Source organism: Balaenoptera musculus, chromosome 9 (genome assembly GCF_009873245.2).
Source record: "Balaenoptera musculus isolate JJ_BM4_2016_0621 chromosome 9, mBalMus1.pri.v3, whole genome shotgun sequence".
Lineage (NCBI taxonomy): Eukaryota > Metazoa > Chordata > Mammalia > Artiodactyla > Balaenopteridae > Balaenoptera > Balaenoptera musculus.
Window position 1 is genome coordinate 94,237,239 of NC_045793.1, and position 21,467 is coordinate 94,258,705.

Here is a 21,467-nt window from a genome sequence, read left to right on the forward strand (position 1 = left end):
CGAGCCACGTCGCCGGTTCCACTCGGGAAAATCCCGACCACAGGACGGAGTGGCCTAGGACGCCCCGGGAGAAGAGGCCGCCCCCTGGAAGCAAGATGGCGGCCTCCGCTCTCCCCGTCCTTCCCCAAGAACCCCCTCCTGGTCCCCAGAAGAGAGACAAGGACGTCGTGGCGCCGGCGCCGAGATCCGGGAAACTCTGCGAGGCCCGCGGCCCCTCCCGGGCCCCGGGGAGGTGACTTCACCTCTCCGGGAGCAGAGAGCCGGGGGTGGGGTCGCCCGAGAGGCAGTGCAGCCCGCCCTCAGGGCGCGGAGGGTGGAGGCCAGCTGGCCCGCTCCCTCCGGCCATTGTTCTCCAGCCCCGGCCCCTACATCCTCCTCTCAGCCCGCGGACAGGAAGTTGCTTCCCAGCAGGCTCCGCCCCGCTCCCAGCGCCCCGGAAGTGATCTGCGGCTGCTGCTGCAGAGCGGCCAGCAGGAGGGTGGATCTCCCGAGAGCGGGGCGCCCCGAGCCCTCCTCCGCCTCCTCCTGCCGCCCAGACTCCACCGCCTCCTGTCGGACTCCTCCTTCTGCCGCTCCCGACGCGGAGCCTCCTGGACGACAAGGGCCGAGCACTCTCCAGCTGGAGCCAGCTCAGCCGCGGCTTCCGGAGCCCGCGGGGCGGTGGACCGGCTTGCGGTGCAGGTGAGCGATGCCCGCTCGGGTCGCCTGGGGAGGGGCTGGGGCCGCCGGGGCGGCGGCGGGGGTGTGTCTGGGCGGCGGCGGGCCGAGGCCCAGGCGCGGGCCCGGACGCCGAAATTGCACCTCTCGCGTTCTGCCCGGGAACCAGCTGCGGGACGAGCCCGGGCTGGAATCCGGGGCGCCGGGTTCGCCGCTGTGCGGGCGAGTGCACTCCCGAGAGCGGACAGTTGCGGCGAGGTCTCCCGACCCCGGCACCCCCTCGAGTTGGCCTCGTCGGAAGGTCACCCCGCATCTCTGGCCCGCCGCGCCGAGGTCCCCGCCTGGGCGGTGCCCGCAACCTGGGGGGACCGGTCGCCGCAGTCCCCGCGCCTCACTCCGCCCCTCTCCCCTCCTTCCCTTTCTTTCACTCCTTGTCTGTGTGCGAGCAGTTGCTTTTTAAGCGTCTCCGGTAGGGTTTTGTGCCAGTTAAAGGAACAGCTTTTTCAGGTTGAAGTCATTAGATGGTCCGCACTGAACTGAATAGCCGGTCCTGGGCTCTTGCACAGGTTTAACCAATAATCGGGAATCAAGCCTCTGAAACGACGACGAGAATATGGATATTTTGAGTGAGGGAGGTGTTTCTTCCGTGGTTCGTTCCTGAAGGTTTTCCAGAAGTGGAAGATGTGATTTGTGTGCTTTAGGCTGGGGATATGTGTGTAAGTGGGCGGGGGTGACGGCGCAGAGAGGTGGCAGTCTTGTTTCAAGGTTTAGGGAGAATTAGGGAGTTGACTGGCTTTTTCTCGGAAACCTGAATGTCCAGACTTGCGAGAGCTCACCCAAGTGTCATTGAGGTTGTATGAGAACTCCAGGGCCACGCCCTGCCTGTCAAGCTGAAAAGCACCTAATTTACAAATTGTGTTTGGGGGCCGCGGGGAGGGGGGCGGGGGGGGAGATCATTATAAAATATGTGTAATGAGTTAATTCTTGTCCTGGAAGTAAATTACAACTTTAATCATGCTCCAAAAAGTATATACTAAATGTCGTTAGTGAACTCAGTTTTCACCAAAGGTATTCCTTTTAGCTTATGTTTACTAAGGTATTTAAATATGTCTTATTCGCTTATGTTTCTGTCTCTATTAGCGCAATATTATTATAAAATGACTCCTGTGACTCTTAAAACATTATATTTAGATTATGAATTTCTTCAGGGCAGGAGCCATGTCTTACTCATCCCTGTGTTTCCATGCGATGTGGCCAGAACATAGAAGTTATTCACACAGCTCTTCAGTGAATGAATGAATGTGTAGGTGATCTCACAGTTGCCTTCCAGTAGTCATTTATTTGGGGGGGCTAAGGTTTTTTTGTTTGTGTTTTTGTTTCAGTTTGGTTGCAGATTTTGCTTTGTCTTTCTGTTCTTTAGCATGGTCAAAGGACAAATCAAGAAGAATCCTTTGCCATCCTTCCAAAACTATCCTCCCCTGAAAGATTAAAATTATATTTGGGGTATTGTGATTGGGCATTATAACAACTTATATTCCAGTGTTAAATGTTTACTACTTTAGCTTTTTTGCCCAGGGTTATCAAGAAGAGATTTCCTGGTGATAGGAAGTTTATAACCATACCCTATCTTAATCAAATAGAAGAAATTGGGAGTTACCACTGTTGAGATAACGTGGTACATCGCAGAATTGCTTATAGTGGCTCATTTTTTTCCCACGGGTACATGAAGTCCTCTGACATCCTCTTATGACCTTGACGTGATTTACCAGGAGCCACTTTAACACTTTTTTCCAGCGATCCAGATGCTGTTCTCCAGTGTGTCTGCTGAGTGTGCAGTCATCTGTATCAATTATTTTGAAGTAATTCTTCATACAACACTTTCTTTGCAGTTAATTCTTCATACAACTCTTTTCAGGGAAAAGGGGCTTATTACAGGAAAGAAACTTGTCTACCATTTGTGTGGGGAGATAATTTTTGTCTATAGATGGTTGGGTTATTTTCACTGTAGTGAGGTTCAAATAAAAAAGTGCTGATATCTTCTTTCCTCTCCGAATGTCTGGTCCTACACTGGTTTTCCAAGTTCAGCTTCTACAGAACATAGATAAATGTACCAGTATCACTTCTTGTATTTGTGTGTGTCAGTGTGATATGCATTTGTACATGGGTTGCGAAGACAATCACTTTTAAAATACTGGAATAAGAGGCTGTGAATATTAATGGGGGAAAAGGATTATGATTTTGAGGAAGTAGGGAGACAGTTCGTGGTTTTCACTGTTCTATAAAATGTTTTAATTTTAGACACTAGGGAGAGTGAAGCCTGTAATTTCTTATCTCAGTGACGTAACCACTATACAGAGGTCAGATTTCCCTCATTTCAACAACTCTCTTGGTAATAACAGTCCTCCTACATTGATTTCCTGCCAAGCACTGTGATAAGAGCTTATAATTTTTAATCTCCACACTACTTCTGCAAGATAGGTAGTTTTTCCATACTTCACTAAGGCTAAGGGAAGTTATTTGCTGGAAGCTGGGCCGCTAGTACGTAATAGAGTCTGGATTTTAAAGTAACAATTTCTGAGAGCATTGGCTGTTGCAATTAATCCTAAAAGACTGAGAAAAGAATTCAATTCTGATTGAGCTGAGCTTTAAGAAAGCAAAGATACTGATCTCCTCAGTAGTCTTGTCCATCACATGGGGCCTGGGGTAACCAGTGACCCTGGCCAGGTGGCCTCAGATAGCAGCCAGTCTTCTGTTTATGACCTTCCACACGTTATCACCTCCTGCGTGTGCCACAATGAAAAAATGGATGGGCGTTGTTCATATAAGTGTCCCGGGAGAGTAGAGTATAAGGAACTCAACTGTGGTGTTTGATTATTACTTTTTACCTTTCAAGTACCTGAATAGTCCCTATTTGAGAGGACTGTTGGAGACCTGTTTGTAGTGACCTTTCCTGCAATCTTGTTGTTTTTTTAGTTCTTTCTTGGACTGAAGGACATGGGGGAGAGGTTGTGGGAGAGTGGAAAGAATGGTAAAAAAGCAGAGGTGTACTGGGTCTGTTTTTACCATTTCAGACCATATATTATTTTCTCTTTGGGTTTAGTATGGAGGCTTAAAGGTGGCAGAATTCTTGTAAGGGTCTAACTGCTCTTCGGTGCCAATAGAATTCTCTTCACTCTTCCCAAGGCTGTGCACTTTTTTTAAAAAAATGCCCTTTTCAGTGGGCTTAATTCTAAGAATGTGTTCATCTCTTGGTTTAAAAAAGAAGTGTAGAGCTCAAGTAAAAAATAGCTTATTCTCCAGCCCCCATTAGTAACAGTTATTCTTTGTGTTTTTCCGTTTGTTTGTTTTTTGTTTTTTAGCTCTAAAACACCTTTCTTACTACCCTATTGCACTCATAAGGATTTGGTTAGAATATAGAAAAAATTCAGTTAAAGCTCTGTGAGTTCTTAAAAGATGTTTGAGTAAATTTTAGAAGAGAATTTGCATCTTTGATTCAATTATACCTGAAGGTGAAAACTTATTCCTAGACATCAAGAGGTCATTCTGTACAAGCCAAGAAGCAAGCTTCCATAAAGCATGTTAGTATTCTTAGAGGCCCTCACAGCTAGAGTCCTGTATTAGGTTCAGTAGACAGACATAATGCTTGACACACATAATCACTTTGAAGTCTGGGATCTAATTTCATTGCAGAATTCACTTATTGAAACTAAATATCAGGGTTTGTCAATGTCATCTTGGAGAATAAAACACAGCAAGATTATGAAACGACTTCCACTCCCAGACACATTGTGAAGGTGGGGCAAAGATCCCCAGTTTCCACAAAGATCATGACTGCAGTCTTCGAAGCCACGGGATCTGTTGCCTTCTTTTGCGGTTGAGAAGCTAGCATAGTAATCCATTGAAAATGAGGTTGCCCCACTACTGAGTGATTGCAGACGCTCTAGTTCAGCTGCCCTGTCTAGATCTATTCTGGATTATTGTAGCAGCCTTTTAGCCTCTGGTTGGGTCCCCCCCACCCAATCTTTTTTCCACACTTGGTTAGAGTATTCACGATACTCCCCTGCTTAAAGCCCTTTCACAGCTCCTTCTTGCTAATTAATACAATCCAAATTCCTTTTATTCTTAATTTCATACATAAAACCTTTAAAGTCTTCTCCTTACCTAACTAATTCTGTAGCCTCATTTCTTTTTTTCCAGGGTCTTCAGTTCCAGCAACCCAGGCTTCTGGAATGCTAGCGTTTTTTCAGTCCCTCATTTCCTCTTCCTGTGATTTTTAACCACTCCTCCTTCCCCCAGTCTAATATACCCCTACTTGCCCTTCAGAACTTAGTTTAGCTTATACCTCTCCAAAAATTGTATCTTGATTTGATTTTTTCTCTCAACGCCATCCTTCCAAAAAAACAAAACAAAACAACAACAACAAAAAACAACTTTCAAGACTGGGCTAGGGCTTCCCTGGTGGCGCAGTGGTTAAGAATCCGCCTGCCAGTGCAGGGGACACGGGTTCGAGCCCTGGTCCAGGAAGATCCCACATGCCGGGAACAGCTAAGCCTGTGTGCCACAACTACTGAGCCTGTGGTCTAGAGCCCCCGAGCCACAACTGCTGAGCCCGCGTGCCACAACTACTGAGCCCACGCACCTAGAGCCTGTGCTCCGCAACAAGAGAGGCCACTACAATGAGAAGCCCGTGCACCCCAATGAAGAGTAGTCCCCGCTCGCCGCAGCTAGAGAAAGCCCGCACGCAGCAACGAAGACCCAACACAGCCAAAAATAAATAGATTAAATAAATTAAAAAAAAAAGACTGAGCTAGTTGCTCCCCTTGCGAGCTGCCATAAAATCTACCATAGCACTTACTACTATGGACAGTGCCTTCATTAGCCTATTGTAAATTATGTTGACCACAGTCTATAGTAACCGCATATCTCCAGGTACACATGCCCTCTTAAAAGTCTTCACAGGGCTTCCCTGGTGGCGCAGTGGTTGGGAGTCTGCCTGCCAATGCAGAGGACACGGGTTCGAGCCCTGGTCTGGGAAGATCCCACATGCCGCGGAGCAACTAGGCCTGTGAGCCACAACTACTGAGCCTGCGCATCTGGAGCCTGTGCTCCGCAACAAGAGAGGCCGCGACAGTGAGAGGCCCGCGCACCGCGATGAAGAGTGGCCCCCGCTTGCCGCAACTAGAGAAAGCCCTCGCACAGAAACGAAGACCCAACACAGCCATAAATAAATAAATAAATAAATAATTAAAAAAAAAAAAAAAGTCTTCACAGGACTTTATCAGAAGTTCCCAAACTTTCTCAGTTCATGACATCCTTATTATATCAGTAATCTTTTCACAGCATCCCTAGGTCAGGAGAAACACCTAAAGGTTTAATTTATTAGTTGAGGTCCAAACAACTTAATAAGTATTTATGTACTGACAATTTAGTAACTAATTGAAAAAAGTAATACACAAATTGAGTAACTTTAATTTTTAACTACATAGTACTCCACGGTTTATTCAACCAATTCTCCTGTATTTGGACACTTAAGTAATACCCAATATTTTTCAATTACAAGTGGTGTTGTAATGCAAATCTTTGTTTCTTTGTATTGTTGCAAGTATGTCTTCAGGATAAATGTATATATAAGATTTGTTAGATTTGCCAAATTTTTCTTCCTGTGGGGTTGTACTATTTTGAATCCCCACCAGTGGTATATGAGTGCTACAGCTTCAGCAGCAGAGCATGTTGTCAAGCTGCTGAATTTCTGCTAATCTAATAGGTGAGAAATTGTATCTCAGCCTAGTTTTAATTTGTATTTCTCTTATCACAAGTGAATTGAACATTTTTTTCATATGTTTCACGGCCATTTTTTACATTTTTTTAAAGTGTTCATGTTATTTGCTCACTTTCTAAATAAATTTTGGTCTTTTCCCCTCAGAGTTTAAAAGTTCTTTCTATTTAAGAATATTAGTCATTTAACTTTGATATATATTGCAAATACTTTGCCCAGTTATCTTTTGGCATTGCTTGTGGTGTGTGTTTTTTTGACTTGCAAAAGTTTGTTTCTGTGTAGTCAAGTATATTAATCTTAAATTTATTGCATCTGGATTTTTAGTCATAGAGAGCCTTTCACTTCCCACAGGTTATAGAGGAATTCAGACATGCTTTCTTCTAGTACTAATACAGTTTCATGTATAATATAGAGCACATTCAGTCCTCTGATCCATTTGGAGTACATTTCTGTATATGGTGTGAATGGGTCTAATTTTATCTTTTCCACATGGCTGTCCAGTTGTCCCGATACCACTTAATTAAAAAAAAAATCTTGGCCCCCTTTATCATATACTAGATTTCTATATGTAGTTGGGTATGTTTTATACTTTTGGGTGGTCTGACTATTCATGTACCAGTACTACACTGTTTTAATCATAGAGGCTTTGTATATGATTTAATATCTGGTAGGGCTAGTTCCCCATTATTGCTCCTCTTCTTCAGTGTTTTCCGTACTAGTCTTGCGTGTTTCATTTTTCCGTATGAACTCTAGCATCAGTTTGTCCAAGTCCATTAGAAAGCTCACTACTACTTTTATTGAGGTCGCATTAAACTTACTATATAACTTAGAACTGATCTCTTGATGGTGTTGGAACATCTTAATCTAGAACAAGCGATGTCTTTTCATTTTCTTAAATCTACTTTTGTGTCTCTGTGGAATGGTTTATATTTACTTCATACAAGTTTTGAACATTGTTTATTCCTATGTATTTTGTATTTTATCTTTTGTTGTTACTATTATAAATAGAATTTTCTTATTAGTTATATTTACCAACTGATTATTATTCATGTATATGAATATTGCTAATTTCTGCATTTTTTTGTTACCTTTTTTTTTTTAATTTTTATTTATTTATTTATTTTTGGCTGCGTTGAGTCTTCTTTGCTGCGCACGGGCTTTCTCTAGTGGTGGTGTTGAGCAGGGGCTACTCTTCATTGTGGTGCACGGGTTTCTCACTGAGGTGGCTTCTCTTGTTGCAGAGCTCTAGAGCTTCTCATTGAGGTGGCTTCTCTTGTTGCAGAGCTCTAGGCACATGGGCTTCAGTAGTTGTGGCGCGTGAGCTCAGTAGTTGTGGCTCGCGGGCTCTAGAGTGCAGGCTCAGTAGTTGTGGTGCATGGGTTTAGTTGCTCTGCGGCATGTGAGATCTTCCCGTACCAGGGCTCGAACCCTTGTCCCTGCAATGGCAGGCGGACTCTTAACCACTGCACCACCAGGGATGTCCCCCTTGCTGAATTATTGTTATTGTTTAAGTACTTTTATTATTTCAGTACTTTTATCTTTGCTTCTCTGTGGCCCAGATATACAGTTATGTCACCTGTAAATAGAGATTTTATCCTCTTCTTTTCCAGTGTTTTTGTATCGAAGTGTTTGTCTTATCTAATTGCATGGATTACTATCTCCAGAACAATGTTAAATAGTGATATAACAGTATCTTTAATAGAGATGCTGATTGTTTTATTGTATTATCTTCTCTGTGGATATACATTGCACTAGATATTAATTTAACTGGGGAAATACCTTTCAAAGACTGCAGTCCTTCACTATTTCTGTAAGAGATAGATATGGTAAGAGGCAGGAAGGTTGAATTTCCTAGTGGGCAGCAGCAAAGTATTGATATAATGATAATCAAGGTAAGGTATTGATCCATAGTTTCCCAGTTCATACAACCATTCCTGAATTTTGTTCCTGCCTCTCCTGAATTTCATTGTAATCTTTACTCAGCCAGTCGTGGGTGCCACGGGGTGACCTCCATTTCTCCTCCAGGCTAAAGCAGCCATAGGTCTATTAAAATCTATTTCCTTCTAGGCTTTCATAGTCTTTAAGTGGTTTCTGTGCTTTGCAGATGAATTAGGCTCACCTTGTATTGATGCGATTATGGCTTGAGTCCTTGTGTCTGTAGGTCACATAGCAAGTCAGGCTTGTAATTAGATGAGTTTATCGATGGGGTGGCCCGTGGTACACAGATATGGGGTAGTTCTAGACAAGTTTGTAGGGCCTGGGTCCATCTGGCCTTGAGGCAGTTCTTTGTCCAGAATTCATTTATAAAGATCTAGTCCTCTGGCTGGTGGTGTATGTTGGTGTGGAATCAGGTGTGGCCCAGCATCCTGCACACGTTCCCTCCACACGGCAATTACAGACACACACCAGTGCTCAGTCTCCCATGTTCTGCAGAGTATTTTCATTTCACTGCCATCTAATTCACCCAGAAAGTTCAAGTAGCATATTTTCTGTAGATTCTTATAATTTCAAGGTTATCTAGGTCCATTTTGTGAACTCCCAGTCCACATCCCGTTTGATGTCTCAGTCATTCTAAATATTTCCTTTCCCAGGAGTGCTGGGTGGTATGATATGTATTAATTTCTTGTCCCTTATGCCAAGGAGCTCCTCCCTAGAAGTCCCTACAGCTCCCAGTCTATAACCTATAGTCCATCTTCATTGTCCCATAAATGCTGGTAGGTCTCTAGGTTGAGGAGCTCTCACTCACCAGGTAGTACTCTTGGTCTGTGGCCAGTTGTTCATCTCCACTTTTCCTGGGACCCATATTGCCTTTTTCTATCTGGGTCTTGGCCCACAGTTCAGTCTTTGACGGGTGGTGGTTGGGGACTCTGCTGCCTTGAAGATCCTCAGGTCTCACCCTCTGCTACATGCTGCCACCCTGATGTCTGGGCTTGCAGGAGGCTGATCTTTTCTGTTGCCTCTTTTTTGCCTTACTTCTCCTACCCCCACCTTTTTAGTCTGAGGACATTTTGTCTTCCTTCATCTTTATCCCTAAGACATTTTGTCTGTGACAGAAAATCCCTATCCCCCGAGGTCTTAAGTTTCTGGACACCAACCATAGTCTCTTAGTGCTTGGATTATCGGTAACTTTCCCACTACGCTATTAGTCTCTAAGATCTCCCTATTTCATATGGCTGTATGCTACACCTAAGATAATTCTCTATGTCTGTTACTTCATTGATTCTTATTTGCTGATTGTGGCTTTCAGTAGCTTTCTTGATCCCTCAGAATAGAATAAAACTTGATCATTTGCTCTGCCTATCTCTTCTTGTCCTTGCTTTGGCCCAGATCATTAACCCATTCTCGTTTTTGTGTTTTGTTAAAGTTTATGTTTTGTTGGTTACAACTATTTGAACTTTTTGTAGATTCATTAGTCATTTATATTTTTTATTCTGTGAGTTGTCTTTTTGTGTCCTTTGCTTATTTGGGGGGGGTGGTGAGGAGGCTGGATTTTTTTTAAATGACGGATTTGTTGAGATATAATTCACATACCATAAAATTTACTTTTAAAATGTATTAATTCAGTGGTTCTTAGTACAGTCGCAGAGTTGTGCAACCATCACCTCTATCTAGTTTGAGAACGTTTTCATTACCCCCAAAAGAAACCCCATGCTCATTAACCATCACTCCTGATTCCCTCCACCCTCCAGCCCCAGACAGCTACAAATCTACTTCCCATCTGTGGAGATTTGCCTATTCTGGTCATTCCTGGATACCATAAACGGATCATACAATATGTGGTCTTTTGTTTCCGGCTTCTTTCATTTAACATAATGCTTTAAGGTTCATCCATGTTCTAGCATGTATCAGTTCTTCATTCCTTCTCATGGCTAAATAATGTTCCATTCAATGGATATATCACATTTTGTTTATTCTTTCGTCAGTTGATGGACATTTGGATGTTTCTACTTTTTGGCTTATATTGGATAATGCTGCCATAAGCGTTGATGTACATGTTTTTGCATGGACATGTGTTTTCATTCCTCTTGGGTATGTATCTAGGAGTGAAATTACTAGGTCACATGATAACTCCATGTTTAACATTTTGAGTAACTGCCAAACTGCTTTCTGAGGTACTTGTGCCATTTTACATCCCCACGATCATCTTACAGTTTCTCCACATCCTCACCAGTGTATGTTATTGTCCCTCTTTTTGATTATAGCTATCATAGTGGGTACAATTTCTGTCTTCTGCTATCTGCTAGAGTACTTTGTCTAAGCTGTCCTATGTACATCTTAGCATATCTTTTTTTCTTCTTAGATATTTTATTTCAAGGTCCAATTCCAAGAATGTTTTCTTTATTGTAAAAACTATAAATGTGACTTTTTGTTTGAACTTCCAGGTGAACATTCCTTTTGATTCATAACAAGATTCCTGTTTTACATTAGTGTCTGATGACTGTAAGCTGTTAAAACTATAAATTGTTAAAAGTACACTTGTTGGGCTTCCCTGGTGGTGCAGTGGTTAAGAATCCACTTGCCAATGAAGGGGACATGGGTTCGAGCCCTGGTCCGGGAAGATCCCACATACAGTGGAGCAACTTAAGCCCGTGTGCCACAACTACTGAGCCTGCGCTCTAGAACCTGCGAGCCACAACTACTGAAGCCCGCGCGCCTAGAGCCCATGCTCTGCAACAAGAGAAGCCACCGCAATGAGAAGCCTGTGCACTGCAATGAAGAGTAGCCCCCGTTCGACGCAACTAGAGAAGGCCCGCGTGCAGCAGTGAAGACCCAACGCAGCCAAAAATAAAATAAATAAATTTATTTTTTTAAAAAAAGTACACTGTTAAAGGGATTTCCCTGGTAGTCCAGTGGTTGACTCCACACTCCCACTGCAGGGGGCACGGGTTCAATCCCTGGTTGGGGAACTAGGATCACGGCCAAAAACAACAACAACAACAAAAGTACACTGTTAGAGTTAGCTGGGGGAAAGGGATAGTTGGGCAGTTTGGGATTGACATGTACACACTGCTATATTTAAAATGGATAACCAACGAAAACCTACTGTATAGCACAGGGAACTCTGCTCAATATTATGTAACAACCTAAATGGGAAGAGAATTTGAAAAAGAGTAGATACATGTGTATGTAAAAACAAAAACAAAAAACCCCACCACCAACAGCAAAAGTACACTGTTAACAAATTATGGCATAGTAAGTAGTAAGACAAAATGCCCAAGTTAGAGTAGTGAAAGGGAATTATTCATAATGAACACTGACAATGCTTTGAAGAATTGTTAGTGCAGTGTTGACTACAAAATTGAGGAAATCCAATTATAGACAAGAGTAACCAAATATGATGCTAGGTTTAATCTATATTTTATTCCTATTCTTATTAGGAAGGTACAAAGTATAAATGAATAAATTTTTTTAAATCAAAATTTAGCACTTTTGTGTATATGATTTCATTTGATCTTTATATCAGCCAAGAGATATAGGTGGGAATGGGTGCTCTTTCAGGTGGGAAAATTTATTGACCTTCATTCAAAAATGCTTTCTCGGGCACTGCTATATAACTAAAGATTTCTGCACCAACTAATAACTATGTTGCTTTGTCTTAAATGACTACTTCAAAGTATTAGTTGGCAGTAGAATTTCTAGAAAGCTCTAATTTGCTGAGTCTGTGCATAATTATTTCATACTTTGAGTTCTCGTTTCTTCCCTCCATTATTTGCTGTATATTAACAGTCATAGACCAAAGACATGACAGTCTTTAAACCTCAACTGTGTGCCTCTTTCTGAAATGTCCAGAGAACTACATTGGTGAGTCCTTTTACATTTGGTTACACTTTAAAATGAGAGTGCTCCATGTAAAGATGTTCAACGTCACCAATTTTTAGGGAAATGCAAATCAAAACAGCAATTAGGTATCACCTCACACACCCGTTAGAATGGCTGTTATCAAAAAGGCAAAGAAACAACAAATGTCGAGGTGTGGAGAAAGGGGCCCTCCTGCACTGTGGGTGGGAATGTAAGTTGGTGCAGCTGCTGTGGAGAAACGGTATGGAGGCTCCTTAAAAAGTCTAGAATAGAACTACCCTATGATCTAGCCGTTGCACTTCAGGGTATTTATCCAAAGAAAGTGAAAACACTGATTCGAAAACACATATGTACCCCTGTGTTCATCACAGCCTTACTTATGAGAGTCAAGATTTGGAAGCAGCCTTAGTACCCATCAGCGGATGAATGGGTAAAGAAGATGTGGTGTACATACGTACACACACACACACACACACACACACACACACACACACACACACACACACACACACACACACACACACACACACACACACACACACACACACACACACACACACACACACACACACACACACCCCAGAATACTACTCAGCCATAAAAAAGATGAAATCTTGCCATTTGTGACAACATGGACCTTGAGGGTATTAATGCTAAGTGAAATTAAGTTAGAGAAAGATAAATACCTTTTGATTTTACTCATATGTGGAATATAAAAAGAAAACATGAAGAAACCAAACAAAAACAAATACATAGATACAGAGAACAGAGTAGGAGTTATCAGAGGGGAAGGGGCAGAGGGGAGGGCAAAATGGATAAAGGGGATCAACTGTATGGTGACAGATGAAGAGTAAATTTTTGGTGAGTACATTGTAGGTACAGAAGTAGAAATATAAAGTTGTACACATGAAACTTATGTTGTAAACCAGTATTTACCTCAATTAAAAAATTTTTGAGAAAAGGAGTGCTCTTTTACCCCCAACTTTGTGTTTTGAAACATTTTTTTAAAATTGAAGTATAGTTGATTTACAATGTTGTTTTAATTTCTGCTGTACAGCAAAGTGACTCAGTTATACATATATATATTCTTTTATATATATTTTTTTCCATTATGGTTTATCCCAGAACATTGACTATAGTTTCCTGTGCTATACAGTAGGTCCTTGTTGCCTTGAAATGTTTCAGACCTACAAAAAAGTTAAAAAAGAGTATTATATTGAATGCCGGTAGTTACTAATCACCCTAAATTCACCAATTACCAATTATTGTTTTGCCACGTTTGCTTTATCTTTCTTTTTTTTTTTATTGTTTATTTACTTATTTTTGGCTGCATCAGGTCTTCGTTGCAGCGTGCGGGCTCTCTAGTTGCAGCGTGCGGGCTCTCTAGTTGCAGCGTGCGGGGCTCCCCGCAGCATGTGGGATCTTAGTTCCCAGACCAGGGATGAAACCTGCCTCCCCTGCATTGGAAGGTGGATTCTTAACTACTGGACCACCAGGGAAGTCCCTGCTTTAACTTTCTAAGTACAGATGTTTTTATTTCTCTGAGTTATTTGAAAGAAGTTTGGAGACATGAAACTTCACCTCTGTGTACTTGAGCTTACATCTTCTGAGAATGAAGACATTCTCCTGTATAGCCATAATACTATAGTAACACCTAAGAAAATCAGCAGTAGTTTCATAATATCATTTAATATCTAGTCCAAATTCAGATTTCGTTAGTTGTCGCCTATTGTCTTTAATAGCTGTTTTTTCCCCCAATCCAGGATCTAGTCAAGGTTCATAATTTCTGCTTGCTTATTATGTCTTCTCTAGTCTCTTTTATTTCACTTTTTCTAATTAACTTTTTTGAGGCATAATTTACATATCATAAAATTCACCCATTTTAGGTTTACAGTGATTTTTAGTAACTTTACTGACATGTAAATCATTACCATAATCCAGTTTTAAAACATTTTCATCACTTCAGTATAAAATCTCTTATTCCCCTTTTTAGTTAATTCCCATTCCCATCCCCAGGCAGCCGTTAGTTTATATTCTGTCTCTATAGATTTCCCTTTTCTGGACATTATGTATAAATAGAAATATACAAGATGTATTCCTTTTGAGTTTCTTTTACTTAGCATAATATTTTTTGGTTATCATGTAGTGGCATGTGTCAGTAGTTCTTTCCTTTTTATGGACGGACAGGAGCTCAGTATTCCATTCTATGGATAGACCACATTTTGCTTCTCCTTTTACAATTGGTGGACATTTGGATTGCTTCCCCTTTTTGGTTATTATGAATAATCCTGTTGTGAACATTCATGTGCAAGTCTTTGCATGGACGTATGTTTTCATTTCTCATGAGTATCATGGAGTGAAATCTCCAGGTTGTATGGCAGATTTATGTGTAATCTTTTAAGAAACTGCTAAACTGTTTTCCAAAGTGGCTATACATTATTTTGCATTCCCAACGGCAATGTTTGGAGATTCTCATTTCCCTGCATCTTTACCAGCAGTTGTTAGAGTCTTTTTTAAAAAAATGTATATCCATTCTGGTGGATATAAGTAAGTATCTCGTGGTTTTAATTTGTATTTCTCTAATGAATAATAGTGTTGAGCACCTTTTCATGTGCTTATTAATAAGTCTTTGACTTGTTTTCTCTGGTGAAGTGTCTACTGAAATCTTTTGCCCATCTTTTAAAAATTGGGTTATTTTTCTTCTCATTGAGTCATAAGAGTTCTTTGTGTGTTCTGGATACAAGTCAATGAGATGTGTGATTTGCAGAGATTTTCTCTCAGAGTGCTATTTTTTTGTAGCGATGTTAACCATGAGCTTTGCTTAATTTCTCTTATTTGCCATGGGGCTTTTTTGGAGGGTTGGAATAAAAGCTAAATCTTCTGTTCATAATTCTTTCACATGTCTAGTACTGAAGTACTAGATTAATTAAAGACTAATTAATTAAAGACCGTGTAGTCACCTTCATCTTCATTCTGCAGTTAAGCAGTGAGAAACTCTTCCTTTCTGAACCACAAGAAGCAGATAGAGAACCTATAGGTATTAGGGTTCTTTCAATTGTAAGACTCAGAAATCCAGTTGAGGCTACCTTAAGTGAAACAGAAACGTGCTGGCTTTCTCTCCTTCCCCAGCTCTGCTTCTTTTTTTAAACTGGCAGACTGTGTGGTGGCCACTTTCATCTCCAGATTCATCAAAGAGCCAATCTTCCTCACTAGTTTAAGGAATAGAATACTCTGGCCAGCCTGGGTCTCTTGTCCTGCTTTATAGTCGGGCCCTGACTTATAGTCCTGTTGTAATGCAGGAGGAGAGGGTGGTTCCCACTCGAAGAAGTTTGGCCGACAAATCATACGTATGCCTCTTTAGGGGCACTGGGTCATTTTTTGCCCACTTTTATGAAATTAAACCAAAAGTAATAGGAGATTAATATCTGGAGCTTTGGGGGGGAAATCACATTTGTTTTATGATTAATTTAAACTCTAAATTAGCATTTACTAGTAGCACTTTTCTTACCTAAACAAACTCAGGTGATATTTGGTTTAAGCTAAAACGTTCCACGTACCTCTTCCTACCTCCCATGCAAGTGAGGGGAGGACCTACATTAACAATGATAACAACTTGGTAATTTGGCTGATTTTTCTGTACTCCTCTTGAGCTTTCTTTTATGTAGTTTTCTTTAGCTCTGTGAGTGGGGGTTATAGCCAACTGTCTTGGAGTTCCTACATTCCTGCGGATTGCTGAAACCCATTTTTATAATTAGTTTCCTTCCTCTCTTCTTTCATTTACTTGGATTCTCAAGCTCTGTCAGTGTCCATATGTTATATGATTCATCTTTGAAGTGATTTTTTAAAAAGTAAGGCTAGTTCCCAGTTCCTTTTCATGACATCGAGTGTGTATGGTGATGGTGACGATGCTATTGATGTAGTTGGATTTTCCTGCTCAAAAAAGAAAATACTTTTAATCACCTGGAGTGTTTCTAATCTAAAGTCTTTGTAGACAGATACAACTGATATGTAAGTACTATTGTATAATTAAGTTGAACAAAGAACTTTGGATACTGCGTGGCTCTTGGGTTGCTTCCATACTCTTCCAGTATTCTTCAGGATTTATTTTTTAGTGTGAAAATTAAATGCAGAAACAAGAACTTCTGGTTTGGGACTATCTGTATAAAATGTATCGTCTCTTACAGAGTTAGAACGGGCCTTCAAAGGGCAGCTAATATATTCTTCCACCTTTCACAAAAATCCCCTCAAAACTACCTGGCCACTAGCCGTTGCTTAAAAACTTGTAGTGATAGTGTGGAAATCTGTGTTATTTTTGGACGTTTTAAATTAAAATTCCATCCTTGTTTTGAACTGAAGTCTATTATCCTGTGACTTCTCTTTATTCCTGTTTTCTCCGGAGAAGCACTTATGCAAGCACAAATATGTCTTTGAGCCCTTGTTAAACAGTGCATCTGTTGACAGAATTAAGAATAGTCATTTTTACATATACCTTTCTTCAAATAATTGAAGATGGCAGTCAGACAACTCCCTTGCCAGCTTCCCCAGTGTCCGCCTGTTCAGACACATCCTTCATGTCTTTAGTTAGTTCCCTAACCATCTTGGTCACAAGCTTCTAAAAATAATACAGTAACATTCACTTATTTGGAGGTCAGATTTTACAGCTTGAAATATGAAATGCACTTAAAGAGGGAGGAGGAAACGACTAAAATCTGTAGATTTCCTTCCATGACCAGGCCCTGACCCAAGCAATTTGATTCATTATTTCCATTTAATCATCCAAACACAACCCTATGAGGTAGAAGATGAGGCAACTTAAGGCTACTCATTAAGAATAAGGAAGTAAAGTTTAAAAGCAAACAAATCGAAAACAACAGCAACAACAGCAGCAGCATACCTTTGAACATCCAAAGTAGAAACGTAAGGTCTCAGCACTAAAGGCTATTATCCATCCAGCGCTCAAGAGAGTAGTAAATCTTTCAGAACCTACTTAACTCTTACTTTATATCTAATTACAGTAAGCCTGGTAGTTGGCTTCCAAACAATTTTTGGGGCTGAAGGGGTGCTCTGAAGGCACACAGGCAGTAGTGATCAGTGAGGGACAACTATGAAAGGAAGGGAAGAGGCAGAAAGACTATAAAATGATGATAGGAGAGTTCAGAGTTCTACCTTCTAGGGCTATTGAATCCAGGGAAAACTGCCCTGAATTCATAATTCAGACTCTGAGCACAGGATAATAGTTGATCATTATGATACTGCGTTATCAAGAAAAAACAATTTTTTGTGAGACATAAAATTCTGAACTCAGAATCTTCATCGACGAATAAACTCATTTTGCTGATAAAATTAAAAAAAAATAACTTTGTCGAATACAACTCAAAAATTAAAATACCATCCTATTCTAATACTGCTTCTGGTGGCTGAGTTGCTTATTTCTCATTGATTATTGTCTTGTTGAGAAATTCCCGTGGTTATTATTTTTTTTGATGTGTGTATATTGAGTGGTAAGTATAATAAGTTACTTGGTAAATAGTAGGTATCACTCACTGATGATTTTGGGAGGTAATCTATGCAGTTAGAACTTATCATCTCTTATAACTTTAGCTGAATTACCAGGGTTTTCCTATCTTGGATGTGTTAAGTTTTATCACAACTTGACTAGCACATTCTGGTCCACTTCCCCTGCTATCAGTTGTTAAGTATTTTAAGAATGTTGTTATTAGGCTAAGTGAAACATAGTTTAAATTTTCATATAAAAATGTATGTGAATACTTTTAAGATTATCTAGTTAACAGTTGCTTGCTTTCTCTTAAATTAGGAAGTAAAAGAAGAGGATTGTATTACTCCAGAAGTAGTTTAGGTTTCAGCCTTCATCTGATTTTCCTCCAAATCCCAGCTGTTCACTTGGTTGCTCTTTGGCTATAAGTAGTGACATAACTACTGTCCGTTATTCTCATGAGTTTAAACTGTATCTAATTTTATTACATCTTTAAAGCTTTGATACAAATATTGACAATTTGTTCTTCAGTCAAAAAAGATGAGTTAAAATGCACAGTCCAGAATATTTATGGGGTCTTTTTTTGGTTGTTTAAAACCTAGTAGTAATCCTTGTCAGAGCATTACTACCACAGAGAACTGTAAGACAGTAAGCTTATCTTAGTGAAATTTTAGTAACTTCAAATGAAGAAGTTTTTTTTATAAATTTATTTTTATTTATTATTTTTTTTGCTGCGTTGGGTCTTTGTTGCTGCATACGGGCTTTCTCTAGTTGCGGCGAGCAGGGGCTACTCTTCGTTGCGGTGCGTAGGCTTCTCATTGCGGTGGCTTCTCTTGTTGCCGAGCACGGGCTCTAGGCGCGTGGGCTTCAGTAGTTGTGGCTCGCGGGCTCAGTAGTTGTGGCTCGCGGGCTCTAGAGTGCAGGCTCAGTAGTTGTGGCGCACGAGCTTAGCTGCTCCGCGGCATGTGGGATCTTCCCGGACCGGGGCTCGAACCCTTGTCCCCTGCATTGGCAGGCGGCTTCTTAACCACTGCGCCACCAGGGAAGTCCCCCTGAAGAACAGTTTTGTCGTGCAGTATAGAATGTATATCATCACCTGACAGATTTGTGCAAAATGTAGGAAACCCAATTTCTGCTTATAAATTACTTTTTGCTGTTTCTTTATTGATAAATCAAGAAGTATGATATTACCAGGCTTCCTTAAATCTTAAAAATGTGAAGTGCTCTTTGGTTTAAAATACTGATTATAATTGTAACATCATTTGGGTTCAGAACTCTTTTTTTAACTTAATGTCAGTATAAAATGTTATCAGTTACAATAAAATGCTTGGGCCAAGGATAAACAGCAGCAGATTTCCTTTTTGTAGCTTATTTTTGTTATATTAGTCAATAAACCTGTGTTTTAAATCTGTGTCACAGTGTGGGAGGTCGGGCAGTTGGGTTCAGAAAGAAGCATTCCCTTTTAAGGCAGTCATATGAAAGAAATTTTGAGATGAAAGTTGTTACTAGTACGTGTTTTCTTCATTCCGAAATTGGGACATGATGGCAATAATGGTCTCATAAATGAAGTGAGAAAGGGAAGAAAGATAGTAATTGAGAGGTTTTTTTCCTTTAGAAATTATCATTTGTTTTGTTTGTTTTTTGTTTAATATTTGAAGCTGATAGACATCCATTTATTCTCAGTAGAATTTATTTTGGGGGAGACAGTAAGTATCGTGATAGGAACATAGATTTTGTTTGATAAAATGTTTATTGAATGGGGACTTCCCTGGTGGCGCAGTGGTTAAGAATCCACCTGCCAATGCAGGGGACACGGGTTCGATCCCTGGTCCGGGAAGATCCCACATGCCGCAGAGCAGCTAAGCCCGTCCGCCACAACTACTGAGCCTGCGCTCTAGAGTCCGTGAGCCACAGCTACTGAGCCCGCGTGCCTAGAGCCCATGCTCCGCAACAAGAGAAGCCACCACGATGAGAAGCCCACGCACCACAATGAAGAGTAGCCCCTGCTCGCCGCAACTAGGTGCAGCCAAAAATAAATAAATAAATAAATTTATTTTTTTAAAAAAGATTGCCACCATCAAGTTTAAAAAAATGTTTATTGAATGAATAACCAGGCACTGTGCTAGACACGTATGAGGACAGGCACTTAACCTAGGCTTAAGGAACAGGGAGCGCTTTCCAGAAGTGACCGCAAAGAGGATGAGTAGGAGTTTGGTAAAAGAGATCTGTTAGGTTGAGTTGGACATTGAGTGTTCAGACCAGGGAATAAAATTCATCCTGTGCCTTTAGAGTGAGTGAGGTGTATTCGTGAGGTGTGAGGAAAGGAAGCAAAAAGGGCCCGAGGGGAGAAGGTTGGGAGGGTTGTGGGCAGATCTTAAAGCCCCTCATCTCAGGCCCCTTGGGAGCCATTGAAAACATATAAGAAGCATCATGATCAGATTTGCCTTTTGACTGTTCTCTGCAGCAGTGCTTCTGAGATTATCTCTGATGAAGGACCATTTTTAAAATTTTCTATACATAGCAGACTGATACTTTTATAAATTACAATAAAAAATAAATTACTAGAAAAATGAAATTTAAAAAAGACAGAAAACAAGCCCATTTTAAAAACTAAATTGAACAAACATAAAATTACTGTCAAGTTCCTCTATGAGTTTCTAAATGTATACTCTCAAATTTTTTCTTTCCTATTCATGAACTAGTTATGCTTTGAGCACCTCTCCTGCAGAGGAGTAATCTCTGTTTGATCATGTACCCCATCAGTACAGAATTCTAGAAACTCCTGTGTGTGTATTTACTTTTAAATCATATAATGTACTACTGTGCAGTTATATGATATGCACTGTACACTGTAAATAAATACAAAGATACAAAGAGATTGTATAAGCTATTTTAAATTAAAAATTTTTATTTTTACTAGTAAAAATATACTTTGCACCAAAAGACTGTTTAGTGAGAGCGGTGTAGTTGAATATGCTTCGTTACAGCTTTTCTTGATTCATTCAATAAAACAAATAATTAGCATATTAAATCATCATATATATAATATTTTAAATACATACAATTTCTATTTGTCAATTATACTTCAATAAAGCTGGAAAAATTAAATAAAGAATAAATTATCTAGGCCCTCTTCCAGATGCTGCCAGACCATAATATATACAAAAATCCCTGCAGACATGGAGTCTTCTTTCTAGCGTAGGTTAACACTTTGTGATGTGGGGATTCAAAGGCCTGGTTTTAGGGTTGAGTTTGTTTTATATTTGTTTTAATGGCCGTCATAGTTGAAATAAATGCCTTATAAAGTATATAGATCAAAATGGGAGAATTATGTTGTTGGTTGTGTTTTCTTAATAATAGTCCTCAGTTTTCAATTTTATCCAACAGTTAATTAAAACACATTTTTAATGAAATATGTCTTGCTAATTTTCTTTTTCCCTGATGTCAGTCAGTTCTTGAAACTCATCAAAATGTCTTCCCTTTTTTTGTGTCTGTATTTTTAATAAATGTTTTCAAAATCCAGTGAAACTGCAGTTTTAAACAGGTTAGGAATTAATTTTCAAATTGGTGTTCAGGTGAGATTATCTTTTTAAAGTGGGCACATTTACAACAGTAAAAGCTTGCCAAGTCCTCTTGTATCCATTCACTAATACCATACTAATTACTGTAGCTCTCTAATAAGTCTTCCTAGTCAGTTGAGTAGGAGTCAGCAAACATTTTCTTAAAGGGCCAAACATTAAA

General features: G+C 40.3%; 1 protein-coding gene across 3 annotated transcripts in view; it reads left to right on the top strand.

The window, feature by feature from the left end:
- The first annotated feature begins 421 nt into the window (after nt 1-421).
- Nucleotides 422-21,467, top strand: part of RALA (RAS like proto-oncogene A) — a 71,782-nt gene continuing 50,736 nt past the window's right edge. The window contains exon 1 of one of the 3 annotated variants that reach the window (XM_036863400.1): nt 422-681. The gene's annotated coding sequence lies outside the window, so the exon portion shown is untranslated. The remainder of the gene's footprint in view (nt 682-21,467) is intronic. The other 2 variants (XM_036863396.1, XM_036863397.1) reach the window with 2 other exon arrangements.